This window comes from Nerophis lumbriciformis, linkage group LG02 (assembly GCF_033978685.3).
Source record: "Nerophis lumbriciformis linkage group LG02, RoL_Nlum_v2.1, whole genome shotgun sequence".
In the NCBI taxonomy this organism is placed as follows: Eukaryota; Metazoa; Chordata; class Actinopteri; order Syngnathiformes; family Syngnathidae; genus Nerophis; species Nerophis lumbriciformis.
Genome location: NC_084549.2, coordinates 40937643 through 40962297, shown reverse-complemented (window position 1 = coordinate 40962297; position 24655 = coordinate 40937643). Strand labels below are relative to the sequence as shown.

General features: G+C 40.1%; 1 long non-coding RNA gene across 1 annotated transcript; it reads right to left on the bottom strand.

The window, feature by feature from the left end:
• Window positions 1-18406: 18406 nt before the first annotated feature.
• LOC133607914 (uncharacterized) lies at window positions 18407-23924 on the bottom strand. The gene is made up of 3 exons (XR_009815463.1): window positions 23680-23924; window positions 18894-19081; window positions 18407-18802 (listed from the first exon to the last, which is right to left on the bottom strand). It is a non-coding gene; the product is annotated as an uncharacterized lncRNA (long non-coding RNA).
• Window positions 23925-24655: the final 731 nt, after the last annotated feature.

The following is a 24655-nucleotide window of genomic DNA, read 5'->3' as shown; positions in this document are numbered from 1 at the left end:
TGTGTTATTTTGCATGTAAAAACAGTACCACTTGTATTTTTGCAATAAAGTTACAGCCTGAGTTTTATTTTTTTTATATTATTTTAAAATCTATGGGCATTTTTCCAGTGCATTACGGTAAACGGAAAAACAACTAATTATTTTTACGGTACAAATCAGGCAGCTGTGCTATTTTTTTATTGTAATATCTATGGTTATTTTTACAATGCATCACTGTAAGTGGAAAAACTCGCTATTAATTTTACTGTGACTTTTGCAACTGAGCTGACAGTTTATTTTACATACCTTAAAATCTACGGCCGTTCTTATATTGCATTACAGCAGTGGTGTGCCGTCAGGGCCAGCAAGGCCTTCTCTGCTGGCCTAACATTATCAGAAATCATGATCATAATAATAAAGATTAAAGTATTTTTTTATTTACTTTATCTAAAAGTATTCATATTATCTTAATGTCATATTATGCTCCTTCCAGTGCTGTTGTATTTAGTTTAGAGTTTTTATCCAATCAGAATTCAGCTAGCTTATGTTGCCATGCTGTACCAAATCTGCCCCGCCCTGTGATTGGATACTCACTTGTTACTTAGCAGGAAGTAGGAAGTGTTGACCCACAAAGAAGGAGAACAAAATGTTGATTAGGTGGCAGTTATATAATTGCAAAGCCATTTTCAAGAAGGATATTTAAAGAGAAACTTCATCTTGTGAGACCATGTCAGCAATGAAATGGGGAAATGCTCGCCATTTCTACTCGAATCGACGAGGGGTACCACTGGCTTATACGGCGTCCAATGGGTGCTACAAATTGTGAGTTCAAATATTTTAGTTCTTAATTTTTTCACGTTTAATATGTTTTTTTAAATTGTAATTTTGACAGTACCACATAAGATATGTTTTAATTGCTGATGCGGGTTTATTCATTTTTAAATGCGCCAGAAAATAACCCGTTTTGTACAATGCCTAGTAGTGTGTAAATGTGTTTCTGTATAGTATTTCTCCAGCAATGGTCATGTGGTGACATAAATGATGGTATTTTGAGAGGTAATCATTGAAGTCGGACATCACTGAAGGCCTAGGTGGGAAACGCACGGCCCGCCACTGGGTTACAGTAAACAGAAAAACAATACCACTTTTATTTTTACAGTAAAATTCTTGCAGCTGTGCTCCTAGTTTTTTTTTGTGTGTGTGTACTGTAAAATCTACGGCCATTTTGACAGTGCATTACGGTAAATGGAAAAACTACCACTTATTTTTACAATTAAATTCTGGCGAATGAGCTGCCCTTTTTTTTGTAAAATCAGTTTTTTTTACAGCGTGTTAAATGTCCGACTGCTTGCTGAGACCAAGCCGTTGACAAGGTGAATGATGGTGGGTTTCACTTACACATTTTTTATGGTAAAAGCATATTTCCCCTCAATTTGTTTGAATTCTGAATCGTAAGATGTCAGAGGTTCATGTTATTCACAATTAAGATGATAGACTTTACTTTTGCTAACGGATGTGAGCGCCACCTCCAGGGTAAAATTGTAACATGATCGATTACAGCTCAAAATCAATGACATTTATTTGAATTGTGCTTCTTTTAAACTTGTAGTTGAGACCCCTCCGTCCGCCGGCGCAACGCGACCTAGGACGCATGCGCGGAAAAAATGTGTGCGTCATAGTCACCTCTGACCTGGAAGTGTATCCTTACCCTGTGTTTCAATGTAGACTATTACCACATTTCTTTTAACAGTAAACCTTGCTTACCTCACCATCAGCAGCTGTTAGACTATTGTAGTGAATCACACCTGAGCCATCATACATCAATCATATCTTTAATGGACGTGTGAAAGTAAACAATGTGATAAAGAACATTTTACAACAATCATAGATATCTGGTCAGGACACTGTGCTTGTAGGCTAAAATTGGCGGTCGTACTTGACGGCCACAACCACTTCATGGCTTCACAATAGTCATGTTAAAGTTAGAGTTGAAGTACCAATGATTGTCACACACACACTAGGTTTGGCAAAATGATTCTCTGCATTTGACCCATAACCCTTGATCACCCCCTGGGAGGTGAGGGGAGCAGTGGGCAGCAGCGGTGGCCGGAGTACAAAACTAGACGTTGAGTAATCGCTCGACATACAAACCCCGTTTCCATATGAGTTGGGAAATTGTGTTAGATGTAAATATAAACGGAATACAATGATTTGCAAATCATTTTCAACCCATATTCAGGTAAATATGCTTCAAAGACAACATATTTGATGTTCACACTGATAAACTTTTTTTTTTTTGCAAATCATTAACTTTAGAATTTGATGCCAGCAACACATGACAAAGAAGTTGGGAAATTTGGCAATAATTACTGATAAAGTTGAGGAATGCTCATCAAACACTTATTTGGAACATCCCACAGGTGAACAGGAAAATTGGGAACAGGTGGGTGCCATGATTGGGTATAAAAGTCGATTCCATGAAATGCTCAGTCATTCACAAACAAGGATGGGGCGAGGGTCACCACTTTGTCAACAAATGCGTGAGCAAATTGTTGAACAGTTTAAGAAAAACCTTTCTCAACCAGCTATTGCAAGGAATTTAGGGATTTCACCATCTACGGTCCGTAATATCTCTGAATCAAAGGGTTCAGAGAATCTGGAGAAATCACTGCACGTAAGCAGCTAAGCCCGTGACCTTCGATCCCTCAGGCTGTACTGCATCAACAAGCGACATCAGTGTGTAAAGGATATCACCACATGGGCTCAGGAACACTTCAGAAACCCACTGTCAGTAACTACAGTTGGTCGTTACATCTGTAAGTGCAAGTTAAAACTCTCCTATGCAAGGCGAAAACTGTTTATCAACAACACCCAGAAACGCTGTCGGCTTCGCTGGGCCTGAGCTCATCTAAGATGGACTGATACAAAGTGGAAAAGTGTTCTGTGGTCTGACAAGTCCACATTTCAAATTGTTTTTGGAAACTGTGGACGTCGTGTTCTCCGGACCAAAGAAGAAAGGAACCATCCGGATTGTTATAGGCGCAAAGTTGAAAAGCCAGCATCTGTGATGGTATGGGGGTTTATTAGTGCCCAAGACATGGGTAACTTACACATCTGTGAAGGCACCATTAATGCTGAAAGGTACATACAGGTTTTGGAGCAACATATGTTGCCATCCAAGCAACGTTACCAAGACAATGCCAAGCCACGTGTTCCATCAACGTGGCTTCATAGTAAAAGAGTGCGGGTACTAGACTGGCCTGCCTGTAGTCCAGACCTGTCTCCCATTGAAAATGTATGGCGCATTATGAAGCCTAAAATACCACAACGGAGACCCCCGGACTGTTGAACAACTTAAGCTGTACATCAAGCAAGAATGGGAAAGAATTCCACCTGAGAAGCTTCAAAAATGTGTCTTCTCAGTTCCCAAACGTTTACTGAGTGTTGTTAAAAGGAAAGGCCATGTAACACAGTGGTGAACATGCCCTTTCCCAACTACTTTGGCACGTGTTGCAGCCATGAAATTCTAAGTTAATTATTATTTGCAAAAAAAATAAAGTTTATGAGTTTGAACATCAAATATGTTGTCTTTGTAGTGCATTCAATTGAATATGGGTTGAAAGGGATTTACAAATCATTGTATTCTGTTTATATTTACATCTAACACAATTTCCCAACTCATATGGAAATGGGGTTTGTATCTTAATGTCATATTATGCTCCTTCCAGTGCTGTTGTTTTTAGTTCAGAGTTTTTATCCAATCAGAATTCAGTTAGCTTAGGTTGCCATGCTGTACCAAATCTGCCCCGTCCTGTGATTGGATACTCACTTGTTACTTAGCAGGAAGTAGGAAGTGTTGACCCACAAAGAAGGAGAACAAAATGTTGATTAGGTGGCAGATATATAATTGCAAGGCCATTTTCAAGAAGGATATTTAAAGAGAAACTTCATCTTGTGAGACCATGTCAGCAATGAAATGGGGAAATGCTCGCCATTTCTACTCGAATCGACGAGGGGTACCACTGGCTTATACGGCGTCCAATGGGTGCTACAAATTGTGAGTTCAAATATTTTAGTTCTTAATTTTTTCACGTTTAATATGTTTTTTGAAATTGTAATTTTGACAGTACCACATAAGATATGTTTTAATTGCTGATGCGGGTTTATTCATTTTTAAATGCACCAGAAAATAACCCGTTTTGTACAATGTTTAGTAGTGCGTAAATGTGTTTCTGTATAGTATTTCTCCAGCAATGGTCATGTGGTGACATAAATGATGGTATTTTGAGAGGTAATCATTGAAGGCGGACATCACTGAAGGCCTAGGTGGGAAACGCACGGCCCGCCACTGGGTTACAGTAAACGGAAAAACAATACCACTTTTATTTTTACAGTAAAATTCTTGCAGCTGTGCTCCTAGTTTTTTGGGTTTTTTTGTACTGTAAAATCTACAGCCATTTTGACAGTGCATTACGGTAAATTGAAAAACTACCACTTATTTTTACAATTAAATTCTGGTGAATGAGCTGCCCTTTTTTTTGGACAGATCAGCTTTCAAGAAAAGAGAGTGGATGAGGGTATGTCTACAGAATATATTAATTGATGAAAATTGGGCTGTCTGCACTCTCAAAGTGCATGTTGTTGCCAAATGTATTTCATATGCTGTAAACCTAGTTCATAGTTGTTAGTTTCCTTTAATGCCAAACAAACACATACCAATCGTTGGTTAGAAGGCCATCGCCGAATTCGTCCTCGCTTTCTCCCGTGTCGCTGGCTGTCGTGTCGTTTTCGTCGGTTTCGCTTGCATACGGTTCAAACCGATATGGCTCAATAGCTTCAGTTTCTTCTTCAATTTCGTTTTCGCTACCTGCATCCACACTACAACCATCCGTTTCAATACATGCGTAATCTGTTGAATCGCTTAAGCCGCTGAAATCCGAGTCTGAATCCGAGCTAATGTCGCTATAGCTTGCTGTTCTATGCGCCATGTTTGTTTGTGTTGGCATCACTATGTGACGTCACAGGAAAATGGACGGGTGTATATAACGATGGTTAAAATCAGGCACTTTGAAGCTTTTTTTAGGGATATTGTGTGTTGGGTAAAATTTTGAAAAAACTTCAAAAAATAAAATAAGTCACTGGGAACTGATTTTTAATGGTTTTAACTCTTCTGAAATTGTGATAATGTTCCCCTTTAAGGTATTCATGTGTGATTTCCACACGGGCATTTCTGGATGACTCGCCTCCATCTTTTTGATGTCACTTCCTGTGTGGGGCGCGGTATTTCTGGCGTCACTTCCTCTCCGAACTCAGTTTGTAAACGATCAAGGATACAAAGCTAAGAGCCGGAGATTCAAGAAATAGACGGCGCATTTACCCGTGTAAAAAATTATCCAAGGAGGGGAACCTTAAACGCTGGTTTAGCGTGGCTGAAACGAGGCTTAGGCTAAATAATTATTCGTTTAAGGGGTTATCCCACTTAGTCTAGCCTTATTTTTGAGATAAGAAGGATTAGCATTATGCTAGCTGGTGTTAAATTTGTGCATATTGTTCTAAAAACTAAACAAACTCTTTTAATGTCGTGTATCGTTGATTTGAGATGAAAATGAACAATTGAAGTAATAAATCCTGGTGTGTGTGCTAGCCAGGCCATATAAATGATAGCTAACTTTGGGAATATTTATGAAGAAAGTGCTCAGATATAATGACTCCAAAACGAATTAACTTGTACTTGTGTTACTAATATGTCCCTTCGTACTTGAAAGACATAAAATGCGGGAAAAGCACTACATTTGCATGAATTTTAGGCTCTGCCTCCACCAATACTCAATCATGCGTGTTCCTTTAAAGGCCTACTGAAACCCACTACTACCGACCACGCAGTCTGATAGTTTATATATCAATGATGAAATCTTAACATTGCAAATACGGCCGGGTTAGTTTACTAAAGTGCAGTTTTAAATTTCGCGCGACATATCCTGCTGAAAACGTCTCGGTATGATGACGTCAGCGCGTGACGTCGCGGATTGTAGAGGACATTTTGGGACAACATGGTGGCCAGCAATTAAGTCGTCTGTTTTCATCGCAAAATTCCACAGTATTCTGGACATCTGTGTTGGTGAATCTTTTGCAATTTGTTCAATGAACAATGGAGACAGCAAAGAAGAAAGCTGTAGGTGGGAAGCGGTGTATTGCGGCCAGCAACACAAACACAGCCGGTGTTTAATTGTTTACATTCCCGGAAGATGACAGTCAAGCTTTACCATTGGCCTGTGGAGAACTGGGACAACAGAGACTCTTACCAGGAGGACTTTGAGTTGGATACGCAGACACGGTACTGTGAGTACGCATGCAGATGCGGCTTCCAAACATTTGATCGCTTGCCCGTACGTGTGTGCCGCTATGTGCATGTCACGTACGTAACTTTGGGGCTAATAGAGTATATATATGTCTTGTGTTTATTTACTGTTTTAGTCATTCTCAGCTGAATATCAGGTCCCACCCGCCTCTCACAGCATCTTCCCTATCTGAATCGCTCCCACTGCCCTCTAGTCCTTCACTCTCACTGTCCTCATCCACAAATCTTTCATCCTCGCTCAAATTAATGGGGAAATCGTCGCTTTCTTGGTCCGAATCGCTCTCGCTGCTGGGGGCCATGATTGTAAACAATGTGCAGATATGAGGAGCTCCACAACCTGTAACGTCACGCTACTCATCTGCTACTTCCGGTACAGGCAAGGCTTTTTTTATCAGCGACCAAAAGTTGCGAACTTTATCGTCGATGTTCTCTACTAAATCCTTTCAGCAAAAATATGGCAATATCGCGAAATAATCAAGTATGACACATAGAATGGACCTACTATCCCCGTTTAAATAAGAAAATCGCATTTCAGTAGGCCTTTAAAGGCAGTAGTGGTGTTGAACAGGATATTATATTTAATGTGAGCTGAGCCATACACCCTTGAAAGGTCACTTGATCCCAACATTTAGCGATACTCACCTGGACTCTCCCTCCTCGACCCCACCTTGCCTGCTCATATTTCATAAATGTGTTTTGGCTCAGTGTCCTTTCATGTGTTTCATAATCATACCCTCAGTTAGGTTTCTGTCGGAGCAAAGTCGCCTCATGGCAAGCATTGAGTCAGCAGGAAGGGATAGGCCATAAAGGAGGCATCTGCTTGTCAGATTAGTTTATTATGACTACAGGCGACAGTTTTTGTGTTGCTCAGTTTATCACGAACAGGAATAAAAGAAAAAAAGAAACATTTTAGTGGAAATATTAGGTGCATTATGGTACAACGTGACCATTCCAGGTAGCATTGGGCAGGTCTTGACTTATTACACGATGAACCAAAATGTTGTTGGAATGTATTATTTTTATATTCTGCTATTTTTACCAGCTGAGATTTTACAAAATGCTTTTAAAGTAATCTTCTAAAAATCGTGTAGACTGGAACAGTTCCATTTATGCTTACATATTTGTTATTTCTGCAGGTTTCTTCGACCAGGGATTTTTGTGAAAAAGTATTTGATTGGTGATTAATAATGCGGATTATAATGGTCGACCCCCTCTGGCTGACACTGTATTTACTTTATTGACAAGCGGCTAGTACTCCATACACAGTGTGGAGCAGCTCCCTAAAGATAATGATAATAACCACCTCCATTGTGGCAAACAAACTGTATTTCTTAGTATCTTAGATATCATTATCAAGTTACATTGTTACTCCCTCCGAGGTCTTAATCAAGGCTCAAGTTGTTAGTTTTTCTCAAACAGACATTTATTTTCAGCCACTCCTTCTCCTCGTAACAACGATGCCAACACAATGCCAAAATAATGCCGTCAGAACTAATAAATAAGAAAAAACAGAACTTACAATTAGTCTGACATCCAATAACATAAAACACATTGATTTCACATACATATCAGAAAGAATCATACCTCATTGGCCTCACAAATTCCGAGGGAATAAAGTTTATTTTCAAGCCGAGACTCCATTAACCTCTTCCCTCATGTTTGCTGTCTCATGCTGCTTCCCTTATTCCGTCACATATTAATTGTCCCCCCAACAATGTGACCAAACCGGAGAAAAAAATATGTTCCTCTCCAATATACATGAGTTTTGTAACAAAAATAAAGTTAACTTATACTTGCATGAAATTACCAAATAAAATACATTTTTAATCACATTAAATGTAAATATGAACTTATATTTATACATTGTATTCATTTACTCTAACCAACTATGAAATTATATAACATATATACAATGTGCTTCTGTCAGCAGCTACATACATTATTACCGAAGGATGAGGTTAAACATGTTACACATGCATGCTAATAGCTAAGCTAACTGTTAAGCTAGCTTTAAAGAACACCAAGAAATAAGTGCTTAAAGAAGTTTAAAAAGTGTAGATGTAAGCATGTTATAGCAGAAAGTAAGCAGTTAATAACAGCAAACTAAAAAGTAGATAAGTCTAGAGCAGGGGTTTCTACTGAGGGCTGCAGACTTAAAAATCAAAGGATGTGGGGGTCATTTTTGTATTTTTTACTTTCAAATTCAATACAATGTATAGATTTTTTATTTTTTTGCCAGAATTTTTCTGTAAAAATAATAGGTATTGTTTTTCAATTTACAGTAATTCACTTTTAGAAACCAAAGTGAATACCAATATTTTTTTCCAGTGAACTTTTTCTCGTAACATTACACCTTTGCTCTTCTATTTCACATTCTTAATTTTTGGTAATAATGTTTTTAGAATGTGCCACAGGTCATTAACAATTAACTGCAGGCCACAAATGGCCCCCGGGCCGCACTTTAGTCACCCATTGTAAATAATGTAAATAATTCAATGTATATACTCTGATGATTATCTTGTGTGATGACTGTATTATGATGATAGTATATATCTGATAGTATATATCTGTATCATGAATCAATTTAAGCGGACCCCGACTTAAACAAGTTGAAAAACGTATTCGGGTGTTACCATTTAGTGGTCAATTGTACGGAATATGTACTTCACTGTGCAATCTACTAATAAAAGTCTCAATCAATCAATCAAACCCCTGTTCTAGAGAGAGGACAATATAACAACAGCTGTTGGTGTGTCAGCATTGTCACAGTCAGTTCACGACATGTAAGAGGAGGGCGGATCGATCCATAAATTGGCAGTGTCGATACTGTCACGATCGGCTTAACCGGAGTAGGACCCCAACGCACGACAAAAAATACATATGAATAATGACAAAACACACTTAAAAAGGAGTGAGGAATAAATAATCAAGATGCACACTTAAGGTGTGGACAAACAGAAACGGCACACAGAAGATGTGGAGAAGTAACAGTTATCACTATCAATCAATCAATCAATGTTTATTTACATAGCCCTAAATCACAAGTGTCTCAAAGGGCTGCACAAGCCACAACGACATCCTCGGTTCAGAACCCACATAAGGGCAAGGAAAAACTCATAACCCAGTGGGATGTCAATATGAATGACTATGAGGAACCTTGGAGAGGACCCCCCCCCTGGGGAGACCGGATGCAATGGACGTCGAGTGGGTCTAGCATAATATTGTGAAAGTCCAGTCCATAGTGGATCTAACATAATAGTGAGAGTCCAGTCCATAGTGGGGCCAGCAGGAGACCATCCCGAGCGAAGACGGGTCAGCAGCGAAGAGATGTCCCCAACTAATGCACAGGCGAGCGGTCCACCCCGGGTCCCGACTCTGGACAGCCAGCACTTCATCCATGGCCACCGGGGGGCAAAAAAGAAAAGAAACGGCAGATCAACTGGTCTAAAAAGGGGGTCTATTTAAAGGCTAGAGTATACAAATGAGTTTTAAGATGGGACTTAAATGCTTCTACTGAGGTAGCATCTACACGGCAACGGCGAGACTGAGCTATGGGGAACGAGAAGCGCGAGTGGAGCCAAAGCAGAGGCGATGTACACAACTGTAAGGGTGAACCATCAGGAATCTACTGGCACCGAGTGAACGAACTGGAGAGCCTAAGTAGGTAATGATTCTCAGGTGGGCGGGCAGGTGGCTTCGACCCATGACCCAGGCACTGCAACCAAAAGCAGATATGGTATCATGACTGATACCAAGGGTAGTATCGGTATACGATTGATACCAGAGAGATCAGATTTTTTATTTTTTTTTGGTTTATTTGTTTTTGTTAATGTGTACAAACTTAGGGAATAATTTCTCCAGACACAGGAAGACTTTGAGGGCAAAAAGTATTTCAATGAGTGGTAATTGTATGCATTTTTTGAACTAAACAGATACCATAAACCATAGTAGTAGTTTTGGCTTTTGTTTAGTTATCGTCTACTATTGACTTTGTTTTGAACAAACAAATGTATTTAATAAAAGGGAATATGGAAATATTGTTACACTACAGTTGTTATGGGTATTAGTATCAATCGGTCTCACTCAGCATCAAACTGATCGGAACATCCTTCATTTGAACTGTGTGAAATGTACAGTTTGCAAGACTATGTTAACGTTGCAATCAAAAGCTTATCCCTAAAGCTCAGTGGGTTGTTTGGCTCACAAGGCACTGTGCAGGTGAGGAAGGAGGGCAAACTGTAATTACAATAATAATGTCGATCCATATAATGATTGGAAAAGTACAGTAAGACATGTGTAGTAGTTAAAAGTGACGGTGAGAATAAATCTGTCAGAAAGGTGAGAGAAAAGCAACCATCCTGTGTGTAGTTTCTGCTTGGCAGATAGTTAAGGACAACATGGCCGCTCTTGTTTATTCCCCGTGGGCTGAGTGGCACACATTCCAGCACTATCTAAGATGCTAGATTAGATTTTATTCATAGATGTGAGTAAAACAGCCTCAAAGAAATAGCTGCAATCTGCTAAAATTGCCCTTTGGTCGCATTTGTTTGTGATGTGAGCTGAGGTCTGCAGCTTTTTTCACAACACATGTCCAAAAGTGCTCCTTTAATCACTTTTAACTCATTGAAGATTTAGGTAGCCTGCATTTTTTTGTATTAATGCTGGACACATATTGTATGATGTAATTACAAGCCCCGTTTCCATATGAGTTGGGAAATTAGGTTAGATGTAAATATAAACGGAGTACAATGATTTGCAAATCCTTTTCAACCCATATTCAGTTGAATATGCTACAAAGAAAACATATTTGATGTTCAAACTGATAAAAAAAATTTTTTTTGCAAATAATCATTAACTTTAGAATTTGATGCCAGCAACACGTGACAAAGAAGTTGGGAAAGGTGGCAATAAATACTGATAAAGTTGAGGAATGCTCATCAAACACTTATTTGGAACATCCCACATGTGTGCAGGCTAATTGGGAACAGGTGGGTGCCATGATTGGGTATAAAAGTAGATTCCATGAAATGTTCAGTCATTCACAAACAAGGATGGAGCGAGGATCACCACTTTGTCAACAAATGCGTGAGCAAATTGTTGAACAGTTTAAGAAAAACCTTTCTCAACCAGCTATTGCAAGGAATTTAGGGATTTCACCATCTACGGTCCGTAATATCATCAAAGGGTTCAGAGAATCTGGAGAAATCACTGCACATAAACAGCTAAGCCCGTGACCTTTGATCACTCAGGCTGTACTGCATCAACAAGCGACATCAGTGTGTAAGGGATATCACAGTAGAAAAGTGTTCTGTGGTCTGACGAGTCCACATTTCAAATTGTTTTTGGAAACTGTGGACGTCGTGTCCTCCGGACAAAAGAGGAAAAGAACCATTCAGATTGTTATAGGCGCAAAGTTGAAAAGCCAGCATGTGTGATGGTATGGGGGTGTATTAGTGCCCAAGACATAGGTAACTTACACATCTGTGAAGGCGCCATTAATGCTGAAAGGTACATACAGGTTTTGGGGCAACATATGTTACCATCCAAGCAACGTTACCATGGACGCCCCTGCTTATTTCAGCAAGACAATGCCAAGCCACGTGTTATATCAACGTGGCTTCATAGTAAAAGAGTGCGGGTACTAGACTGGCCTGCCTGTAGTCCAGACCTGTCTCCCATTGAAAATGTGTGGCGCATTATGAAGCCTAAAATACCACAACGGAGACTGTTGAACAACTTAAGCTGTACATCAAGCAAGAATGGGAAAGAATTCCACCTGAGAAGCTTAAAAAATGTGTCTCCTCAGTTCCCAAACGTTTACTGAGTGTTGTTAAAAGGAAAGGCCATGTAACACAGTGGTGAACATGCCCTTTCCCAACTACTTTGTCACGTGTTGCAGCCATGAAATTCTAAATTAATTATTATTTGCAAAAAAAAAATAAAGTTTATGAGTTTGAACATCAAATATCTTGTCTTTGTAGTGCATTCAATTGAATATGGGTTGAAAAGAATTTGCAAATCATTGTATTTCGTTTATAATTACATCCAACACAATTTCCCAAATCATATGGAAACGGGGTTTGTAAGTAGCTTGGTTTTTATATGCCCCACTTTTCGTAAGGTTCAGCTTTCGAAGGAAAATTTCAACACGGCTAAAGAGAAACCAGAAATCCTACTTTGTATGAGAATGTACTGATCGATTCATAGATCTTTGTCAGCGCCGCTCTGAACATGTCTTCTACTGCACAGCCCATATTTGGTGTTCCTGGGGCGGAGCCACTATCCCACACCCGACTGCATCTGCGATCATGCTGTTTCAACTCTGGTCACTGGATTGTTCCTCTGCCATGCCTGTTCCAGGATCTGAGTTCGATGCCAGCCCTGTGTTAACTTGTTGACCCTTTGCCTGTCTTGTCAAGTGACTTTTGACTTTTGACCTGTTCCCCCTTTTCCCTGTTATTGTTTGGTAGTTTTGCCCTTTTTTGTACCGTGTTTTTCTCAAACGTAGTTTTTCACAGTATCCTTGTGTTGTTGTTTTGAGTTTCTCCACATTTCTGTGCTGCCTTTTGTTAAATCTTTTTGTGTTGACTTTTACCCGGATCTCTGCTTTGGGGCCAAATTACGCTGCCAAAGCGGCTCCTGACACTTAGATAAAGTACTGAAATATTGAAGAGTTAAACATTCAAAAGTTAAAAACAATTAAAGGACCAAATGAGTCCGAATGACCAAGGTGTCACTAACAACTTCTTTTTATGTACAAACCCCGTTTCCATATGAGTTGGGAAATTGTGTTAGATGTAAATTCAAACGGAATACAATGATTTGCAAATCATTTTCAACCCATATTCAGTTGAATATGCTACAAAGACAAGATATTAGATGTTCAAACTCATAAACTCAATTTTTTTTTTGCCAATAATAATTAACTTAGAATTTCATGGCTGCAGCACGTTCCAAAGTAGTTGGGAAAGGACATGTTCACCACTGTGTTACATGGCCTTTCCTTTTAACAACACTCAGTAAACTAGTGATGGGATCGGCAGTTCTTTTGACTGTACTGAATCACTAGAATCAGTTCCTTAAATTTATTCTTTCAAAAAATTCGTTCACCGAATCACACCCCCCCCCCCCCCCCCCCCCCCCCCCCAAAAAAGGAGGGGGGGGGGGGGGGGGCGTACGTAGTACAGTACAGTGCAGACATTCGTGGGAGAAGCAGCAAATAGGGTGAACGCGAGTCCCTACACAGCTCTGTGCATGCAGTACACCAGGCAGTGAGTGACTGACACAGCGCCACAGATAGCACAGTTCAGTACGTGAACCTGAATCACTTCTGCAGCAGCAGTTCTGTGTGCAGGTCGGCGAATCACCAAATCACTTCTGCAGCAGCAGTTCTGTGCGCAGGTCGGCGAATCACCGAATCACTTGTGCAGTACCAGTTCTGTGCGCAGGTCGGCGAATCACCGAATCACTTGTACAGTACCAGTTCTGTGCGCAGGTCGGCGAATCACCGAATCACTTGTGCAGTACCAGTTCTGTGCGCGGGTCGGCGAATCACCGAATCACTTCTGCAGCAGCAGTTCTGTGCGCAGGTCGGCGAATCACTGAATCACTTGTGCAGTAGCAGCTACAGTTCTGTGGGCCAGAGGGCGACAGACGTGAATCGCTCTCTGCCCTGACAGACTCCCCTTGACGTTCGCAAATTAACAGACATTGCAGCTGTAGAGATTCCGTTACATTTAAAAACACTGTGTGCGTTTCCGGCCTGTCCAATAAACAAAATGTGACTAAATGTCTTGGTTGTTAAATATGTTTTATTGCACTGAAATGAAAATAAGAAATAAATAAAAGTGGGAAATTAAAAAAAATGGTAATAGCCTACTAAAATGCTTGCAATCAACAGTTAAATAAATAGGCCTAGTTTGTTTAGTGCAAAAACAAATATTAAATTAAGAAACGCTTAACAAATGCCAAAATAAAAACTAAATGTTCTGTAGCAAAGAAAATGTAAACTTAAATGTGCAAACAAAAAGAAAATAAATAGGCTACCTTAAATAAAACAAAACAAATATTAAACCAAGTGCCAGAAAAGCCAACATTAAAACTACAATTTCTGTAGCTTACATTTAAAAATATAAAAATGGAAATATCAACTTAAATATGCAATAAAAAAGAAAATAAATAGCTTAAATAATATAAAAATCAAGATAAATAATAGCCCATGTATATGTACATACATTAGTTATTATTTTTATTTTAAATCTTCTCAAACAGCCTGCCCTACACTTTACCCCCCGCCCCTCCCCCTCGCGTCGCTGCTGCTCAGCCTTGCCCTGCACTGACTTTCTTTCTGTCTCCTCTACTCTCATAACTTTATGTGTTGAGATAATGTGTGTGTTTGTTTTCATGTGGCTTGAGTCAACATTAGCCGTTAGCTTGGAGAATGAATGGAGAGCGGATGCCAATGGCATGAAACATATCCCCGCAACGGGAGGAGAATCACCCGCGGCATTGGGGCAAGCAGAGCAGAGAGCGAGAGCGTTGTCGTTCACTGAGTGATTCATGTCGTTAATCCGCGGTGAAAGAATCGTTCGCTCAGTCCCTCCCCCCGCCCCCATGATGAGTAGCTGGCTGCGTCGTTCGCCGACGTCACAGAATGCGCCAGTTCCACTCATACCGGCATGGTCGCGGCGGAGCTCAACTGAACTGAGAAAGGAACGAATCAGTTCATGAAGTGATTCGGTTCAGTACGTTCACTCAAAAGATTCGTTCGTTCGAACGAATCGTTCGCGAACGACACAACATTACAGTAAACGTTTGGGAACTGAGGAGACACATTTTTTAAGCTTCTCAGGTGGAATTCTTTCCCATTCTTGCTTGATGTACAGCTTACCGGTAAGTTGTTCAACAGTCCGGGGGTCTCCGTTGTGGTATTTTAGGCTTCATAATGCGCCACACATTTTCAATGGGAGACAGGTCTGGACTACAGGCAGGCCAGTTTAGTACCCGCACTCTTTTACTATGAAGCCACGTTGATGTAACACGTGGCTTGGCATTGTCTTGCTGAAATAAGCAGGGGCGTCCATGGTAACGTTGCTTGGATGGCAACATATGTTGCTCCAAAACCTGTATGTACCTTTCAGCATTAATGGTGTCTTCACAGATGTGTAAGTTACCCATGTCTTGGGCACTAATACACTCCCATACCATCACAGATGCTGGCTTTTCAACTTTGCGCCTATAACAATCTGGATGGTTCTTTTCCTCTTTGGTCCGGAGGACACAACGTTCACAGTTTCCAAAAACAATTTGAAATGTGGACTCGTCAGACCGCAGAACACTTTTCCACTTTGTTTCAGTCCGATGGCGTTTCTGGGTGTTGTTGATAAACGATTTTCGCCTTGCATAGGAGAGTTTTAACTTGCACTTACAGATGTAGCGACCAACTGTAGTTACTGACAGTGGGTTTCTGAAGTGTTCCTGAGCCCATGTGGTGATATCCTTTACACACTGATGTCGCTTGTTGATGCAGTACAGCCTGAGGGATTGAAGGTCACGGGCTTAGCTGCTTACGTGCAGTGATTTCTCCAGATTCTCTGAACCTTTGATGATATTACGGACCGTAGATGGTGAAATCCCTAAATTCCTTGCAATAGCTGGTTGAGAAAGTTTTTTCTTAAACTGTTCAACAATTTGCTCACGCATTTGTTGACAAAGTGGTGACGCTCGACCCATCCTTGTTTGTGAATGACTGAGCATTTCATGGAATCTACTTTTATACCCAATCATGGCACCCACCTGTTCCCAATTTGCCTGTTTACCTGTGGGATGTTCCAAATAAGTGTTTGATGAGCATTCCTCAACTTTATCAGTATTTATTGCCACCTTTCCCAACTTCTTTGTCACGTGTTGCTGGCATCAAATTCTAAAGTTAATGATTATTTGCAAAAAAAAAAAAAAAAATGTTTATCAGTTTGAACATCAAATATGTTGTCTTTGTAGCATATTCAACTGAATATGGGTTGATAATGATTTGCAAATCATTGTATTCCGTTTATATTTACATCCAACACAATTTCCCAACTCATATGGAAACAGGGTTTGTACTTTTTGCTCCTGAAAATTAATGTAGAAGTAATTTCCCATAATATCAATTAGTTTGAGTAATTGGGCAGATACCTAATTGTACTTAGAACACCTCCTTTCCATCGCCAGACTCAATATGTTGTTCCCTCTTGGTGTGACGTCATCTACAGAGCTGGAGCCAGTTCCCCGCATAGACGTTGTGGATAAAGGAATGTAAAACTATTATTTTGATTACTTGATTGCATGTTTTTGTTGCCCTAGTTTGGGGGTCGGCAACCGCATGCGGCTCTTTAGCGCCGCCCTAGTGGCTCTCTGGAGCGTTTTCAAAAATGTATGAAAAATGGAAAAAGATGAGGGGGAAAAATTTTTTTTTTTGTTTTAATAACAAACATGACACAAACCTCCCTAATTGTTATAAATTACCGTTTGTATTAAACATGCTTCACTGATTCGAGTATTTGGCGGGCGCCGTTTTGTCCTACTAATTTTGGCGGTCCTTGAACTCACCGTAGTTTGTTTACATGTACAACTTTCTCCGACTTTCTAGGACGTGTTTTATGCCACTTCTTTTTCTGTCTCATTTTGTCCACCAAACTTTTAATGTTGTGCGTGAATGCACAAATGTGAGTTTTGTTGATGTTATTGACTTGTGTGGAGTGCTAATCGGGCATATTTGGTCACTGCATGACTGCAAGCTAATCGATGCTAACATGCTATTTAGGCTAGCTATATGTACATATTGCGTCATTATGCCTCATTTGTAGCTATATTTGAGGCCATTTATTTTCCTTTAGGTCCTCTTAATTCAATTTATATCTCATGACACACTATGGCTTTTAATTTTTTGTGGCTCCAGACAGATTTGTTTTTGTATTTTTGGTCCAATATGGCTCTTTCAACATTTTGGGTTGCCGACCCCTGCCCTAGTTCATGGTTACTTTAAAACTGATATGGTTAACATTATTAGCAAAAAAATAATATTTCCCGACTTCCCCGCTCTTCCATAGACACCATAGTCTGTTTCTTCATGCTCTTTCAGAATTTTCTCAAGCGTCTTGAGGAAAACATCAGTAGAAGAGGACACAATAGAATACTACTGGCGTACCATCTGTTCCTCTCTTTGATCTTCTTTCTCTGTTTTTCCGCAGGTTCTCATTCAGTCTTTCTCCCCCCGAGGTTGCTACTGATTTTCGGGATCGCGTTTGAAATATGGTTGGACGGTATACCGGTACTAGTATAGTATTGCGGTACTAATGAATAAAAAAAACAGCTGGTATTGCTGGTTTTGAGAGCAGATTCGACAGCGCACACAATGTGTGTAGACAGAAAAGGGTACTGTCATGATCCTCTGCCCAGATCGTGTTTGTTTTGTTTTCATTTCCCTCACTTTTCGTTTTCAGCACCCCTAGGTTTGTGTTTTAGTTGCCATGGGTGCTGATTAGTGTCACCTGCCTCTGATTAGTGTTCGGGACACTCACCTGTTCCTGGGCACTAACCAGAGAGCTATTTTAGTCCTGCCTTTCGCCACACCCGGTCTGGCTGTTTTGTTTGCTCTCATGCAACGGTTACGTGTGTTACTCTGGATTACTGAACTAAGCTTTGCCTTTTGCGTTTTCTTGTGCATATGCTTTGTTTTCCTTGTGAGCTATTCCGTTAGTTTCCCATGCTATAGGCACGCTTGTTTTGTTCGTTTTTGTATTTCTTTTGAATGATTTATAGGAATAAATAATTTCCTACCTGCACCTTTGTCTCCGGAGTTCCTGCTGCATCGCTTGGAAGAACAATCCGCGCATCACCATGCAACCACCACGTTACAGGTGGTTTCTGAACGAAACTCCTGTAAATAGCAATGATTTACTAGGTTGCATTTTAGCATCTTCACTTTTTGTGAGTAGTCTACATATACACTTTTATTATACATGATGCAGTTGATCCGACAATTTCTAATACCCTTAATTTGGAGTTGAAGTGAGTTCAAGAAAGTAGTATAGGATAGGATTTACTTTATTTATCCCACAACGGGGAAATTGTTACGTACGGCGGGGGAAGGAGACGACACAATGGCAGGGATCAGTTCAATAGGTTTATTGAAGCTGATGATATGTTGGGGTGTGTATGCTACTCTAAGTGAATGGTGCAAGACGATGTGAAGATTTAGCAATGTAAATGTTACCAGAGGTTGTTGTTTGTGCGTGTTGGATGAATCCTTCGACAGTCCAGAGGGTCAAGGCAAGAAGACAGTCCGTGGGCAAGCGAGAGATCGGGGTCTGGAGAGAGGCGACGAGGTCCATGTCCAAGCGGGGGTCGAGGATCGAGGAAAGCAGTCCAAAGTCCGGTGGGAAGTCGAGGCGCACAGCTAGATCACAGGATACTGAGGAAATACTGCGAGGAACACAGAGGACATAAGACACAGGCAGAGGGAAAGCATAGAGAGAGCAGGTACGAGGAGGGAAGCCAGAAACGGGATGCTTACTACAAGAATGAACTACGTTCCGGCACTGGATTTTCGGGTCCGCTGGTCTTTATGCCCTCTGCCCTCATCAGACCCATGTGTGCAGATTGCTGATTGCCTGCAGCCGTGGAGGCGCGTGGCTGCGATGCGGGAAGAATGAGCAGGGGCGTGTCCCGGCGCGCTTCTAGCGGAGGTGCCGGCTACGCTTGCTGCGGATGGCATGCGGTATTGCGCATGCGCCGTGACAGGAATTATGTTGTTGCAGTGCAGATTCAAGAGGTGCACACAAAGTGAGGTGAAAAAAACATGAAAACAAGAAGGAAACATTAAAGAACACAAAAGACATTAACAGAGCACAGAGCTGATGCAACCAGCTGCCACTTCAGCGGCACCATTTCTACATACAGCTACAAAGTAAAGCACAAAGAAAACCCCAAAAATGAGCAATAATAATAGTACATACATCCATTCTTGCCAACCTTGAGACCTCCGATTTCGGGAGGTGGTCGGGGTGCGGGGGCGTGGTTGGGGGCGTGGTTAAGAGGGAAGGAGTATATTTACAGCTAGAATTCACCAAGTCAAGTATTTCATATATATATATATATATATATATATATATATATATATATATATATATATATATAAGAAATACTTGACTTTCAGTGAATTCTAGCTATATATATATATATTTTTTTTATTATATATATATATATATATATATACGTGCAGTGATTTCTCCGGATTCTCTGAACCCTTTGATGATATTACGGACCGTAGATGGTGAAATCCCTAAATTCCTTGCAATAGCTGTTCAACAATTTGCTCACGCATTTGTTGACAAAGTGGTGACCCTCGCCCCATCCTTGTTTGTGAATGACTGAGCATTTCATGGAATCTACTTTTATACCCAATCATGGCACCCACCTGTTCCCAATTTGCCTGTTCACCTGTGGGATGTTCCAAATAGGTGTTTAATGAGCATTCCTCAACTTTATCAGTATTCATTGCCACCTTTCCCAACTTTTTTGTCACGTGCTGCTGGCATCAAATTCTAAAGTTAATGATTATTTGCAACAACAAAAAAATGTTTATCAGTTTGAACATCAAAAATGTTGTCTTTGTAGCATATTCAACTGAATATGGGTTGAAAATGATTTGCAAATCATTGTATTCCGTTTATATTTACATCTAACACAATTTCCCAACTCATATGGAAACGGGTTTGTATATCATCTGAAAAAAATTGGACATTGAAACAGTGTTGGTCTGACTTGGTAGGATATGTACAGCGAGCAGTGAACAAAGTGAGCTCAGAAAGCATAAGAACAAGGTGTACCTAATGTTGGGTCCATTGTACACTCAGTTACATTAACATTGAATATATATACATACATACACATTTATATTTATATACACACATATACTGTACATACCTAAAAAAAAACATGTAGGTGTGACGTGTTGATGTGCTGCCACACATGACCAGATCTTAAATTCAGCACGTACGAACCGGTTCTGCTACTAAGCAGGAGAGAACAGCTGCCTGCAGGATGTTGACACAGAAACACATACGTGCGCTTATATCCGTGCGCATACCTGCACAACAAACATGGCGCAGTAAGCCTGTCTTTCCTGAGTCCTCCATGCTCACACGAGGCCTCAATCAAGCGAGGCTCGCTCCCAAACCTAAATGCAGAGCGACTCCCCCCTGAAACACGCTCTCACATGGCAGCCGCCACTTTTTGTCCTTCAATTCTTGCCAGAAGGAAAGAAGAATTGCGCTCCCTCCTTCATGGATGAGTGCGATGTAAATGTGGGAGAAGAAGGAGAGGCAAATGGCGGTGGGATTCTGTGTGCAATTACTGCTAATGATATGCTTCCATGCAAGCTGTGGCCATAATTAACTCTCGTGCAAGCCCAGCTTGTCTGACAAGATCCTTGCAGGGAAAAGGCTGGGAGGCGAAAGCGTGGATAGCAAAAGCTTCCATGACAGCGTTACCCCAAATGCTGGTAAGTATTTAGGCTGGAAGGTGTGGTGATGGTGAAGCATGCTGGCAGAATATGAATTAAACAACAATCAAATGAAATATAGCACATGAGCCGAATAAAAAAGTCTGCCTTTTCAAATATAATAGTTTTTATTAGGTGTGTTAATTCAACACTATGTTTGTTATTGCGGGTGGACTTTGCAGGAGTGTACCACACTGCAGCACATTGAGAGATGTTCTTGTGCATTGAGCCATCACAGCAGTGAGCAGAGCAAGCAAACACCATTAGTGACACAGTGGGAAGCGCTCCAAGGGGGTGGGGGAATCGAACCTCACTCATTTGGGCAGTGCACCCAACACTGCAGTATAGCTTCCTGGCAACTATGGCTTGGTTTTTGCTTCTATTTCTAAGTTGGACTTACACCAGTTAGGAAAAAAATAGCCGTGTTATGCAAAACACCAACGTCCACTACAGTGGACATCTGATTTTGGTCTATGTCTTTTGTCAGATTTACAACTGTCATGACTGCGTGGGTTCCCTCCCACCTCCAAAGACATGCACCTGGGGATAGGTTGATTGGCAACACTAAATTGGCCCTAGTGTGTGAATGTGAGTGTGAATGTTGTCTGTCTATCTGTGTTGGCCCTGTGATGAAGTGGCGACTTGTCCAGGGTGTACCCCGCCTTCCGCCCGATTGTAGCTGAGATAGGCTCCAGTGCCCCCCGCGACCTCGAAGGGAATAAGCGGTAGAAAATGGATGGATGGATACTTTTGGTCAGATGTACAACTGTCATTAAAAAAAAAAATAGCTCTGTTTTGCAAAACACAAATGTCCACCACAGTGGACAACTGTTTTGTTCTATTTCATTATTCAGCATTACAACAGTGAAAAAAAATACCCTATTATGCATAACACAAATGTCCACTGTAGTGAACCTTTGTTTTGGTCTGATTTTAGTCTTATGGACAACTTTCGGGGGAAAAAAGTAGCTCAGTTTTGCAAAACACATAACGTCCACTACAGTGGACATCTGATTTTGGCCTATGTCTTTTGTCAGATTTATAACTGTCATTAAAAATAAAAACAAAAAAACAAAAAAAACGCTCAGTTTTGCAAAACAAAAACGTCCACTATGGTGGACAACTGATTTTGATCTTTTTCTTTAGTCAGATTTACGACTTTCATAAAAAAAATAAAAAATTAATTGCTCTGTTTTGCAAAACACACATTTCAACCACAGTGGACATCTGATTTTGGCCTATGTCTTTTGTCAGATTTACAACTGTCATAAAAAAATAGCTCTGTTTTGCAAAACACAAATGTCCACTGTAGTGAACCTTTGTTTTTGGTCTGATTGTAGTCAGATGGACAACCTTCGGGAAATTAAATAGCTCAGTTTTGCAAAACACATAACGTCCACTACAGTGGACATCTGATTTAGGTCTATTTCTTAAATCAGATTTACAACTTTTGTAAAAAAAATAAAAAAAATTGCTCAGTTTTGCAAAACACAATCGTCCACTATACTGTTTTTTATCTATTCCTTTTTTTTCTCCAGAGGAATAACTTTCGGATAGCCACAGCTCCGTACGCCACACACAAATGTCCACCACAGTGGACACCGGTTTGTGGTCTATTTCTTCAGTCAAGGGTAATGGTTTATAGTGTAAATTAATTTCAAACATGCATGCAGTTACAATATGATACATCACATATATCGACAACATGTCTGAAAAGGAGTTGGAAGAAACATAACTTATTTAATCCCACACATTTGTTCACTTCCTGTTCTCAATTTGTACACACTTTAAATCAATAAATACTAACTAATAACATTCTCAATACAAAGTTAAATAAATTGTAATTCACATCATGAGACGAATAAGAATATCTCATTTTTCAATGGAGTTTCAAAAGTTTATCAGGATTCTTCTTCTTTGTACTTTGAACAGTTTTTTCAAACTGCATCATAACAGTACTTTGTTTGATTTATTTGCTTAATCCATTCCATAATTCAATTCCACATACTGATATGCAAAAGGTTATATTTCTCTTCTTTTGTTGAGAAGCATTGTTGTACGCCATGAGTGACATCTTCTTAAATTTTCTGAGCATATTGAAGTAACAACTCATGACACACATGACTTTAACACCAATTATGGCAATGCAGGACAACATAACACAATGGTGTCCTTTATTAAAACTATTTTGTCAAATCCAGTAAATGTGTTGCAATCTGGTTGAGCCAGGACAGCAAGTTTATTCTCTATGCTCAGTTACATAACAACATTCCTCTCCGGCCTGTCAAAACCGCCTAATGAACACGTTTCAATATCGATCAACAGTACATATGTAAATTTATAGTTAATAACTGTGTACTTTCTTGTTTAATAACATCCAATCATTTTAACGTTTCTTTTCAAATGTAAACAGGAACAAGGTTGTTTGCGTTGTCCTTAACTGTCCCTGGCATTATCCATCATGAACACAATCTCTTCTATGACCTTTGATCTTTCCATGTGTTTCCATGGCAAACTATTGAAATAAGAATAAAGTATGCGTGCCTTCTGCTTAGTTCCACTGAGGTAGGATTGCATCAGTTTTAGGCGAACCTTTTTCACTTCTTTGTCTCCCAATCAATCCATCATGTTTTCACACATACAAGGTGCACATCTAGCAACAGAGATGACATTGACCCACAATTAAAATCAAATCAAAAAGAACTATGAAATAAAATGAAATGAAAACTATAGGTCGAAATCATCTTCAATTCAAAGCTTGGCCAAAAAGATTGATTTGAAGTTGACTTTACTTTACATTTGCAGCTGACTTTAGATCCTCAGGCCGCCTGCTTCACAGACGGTGGTTGTGGTCTCGGAAAGAGGCTTCACCGTGAGTTCTGGTTCAGATTTTGGGATTGTTCAAATATTAGTACCTGAGGACCTGAGAGTTCAAGAAAGTTCATATGTTGAAAGCATTAAAATATTAAAAGCCAATCCAAGTATTTCTAAAATCCATTCTGAGACTCCCAGGCAGCCAAGGCAGACATTTGAGAACTGGTCTGAAGTACTTTGTCTTTCTGGTTCCTGGGCAGCCGAGATTTGGAACAATTCCATCTGATTAATAATTCTCCCGGACAGTGTTGCAACAGTCAATTTGTTTTGTAACAAAAGCATGGACTAAAATCTATGTATTGGCTCGGCAAAGTTCCTTAAAGGGGAACTGCACTTTTTTTTGGAATTTTGCCTATCGTTAACAAACATAAGAGAGAGGACACGTCTTTTTTTTTCAGGATTTTGAAGATGATAAGAAAAAATGCTTGCAAGATGCGGCTGATAGGAGTCACCATTGTAGCCTTCAAAGCCCTCTAAAACAACTTCATATAATGTATATGATATATAATGTAGTAACATACAAGTTCATAACAATATGTAATATGTACAATATTGACCGTATTTTCATCATTTCAATCAATTCAACCGCATTCATTTCCATTTCCATAGCAGCACACGTCCGACTTCTGGCAACATTGTGTGGACAAATGAGGATTCACAACCTTATCTTTTTGAAGCTGAATATACGGAGGATGAACTGCTGGTTAAAGAAGCAAGCACAAAGGGAGGATGAGACGTTGGAGCAGACGGAAGCCGAGAGAATGAGGTAAAAGTGACTTGGAGCCAAGCTATTTCAACATAAATGAAGTGCTTACCCTAATAAACCAGAAAAAACGTAACTGGCCAGCTGGACCAAACAGACCAAGTCCATGGAGTGAGTCATGATAATATTGATCATG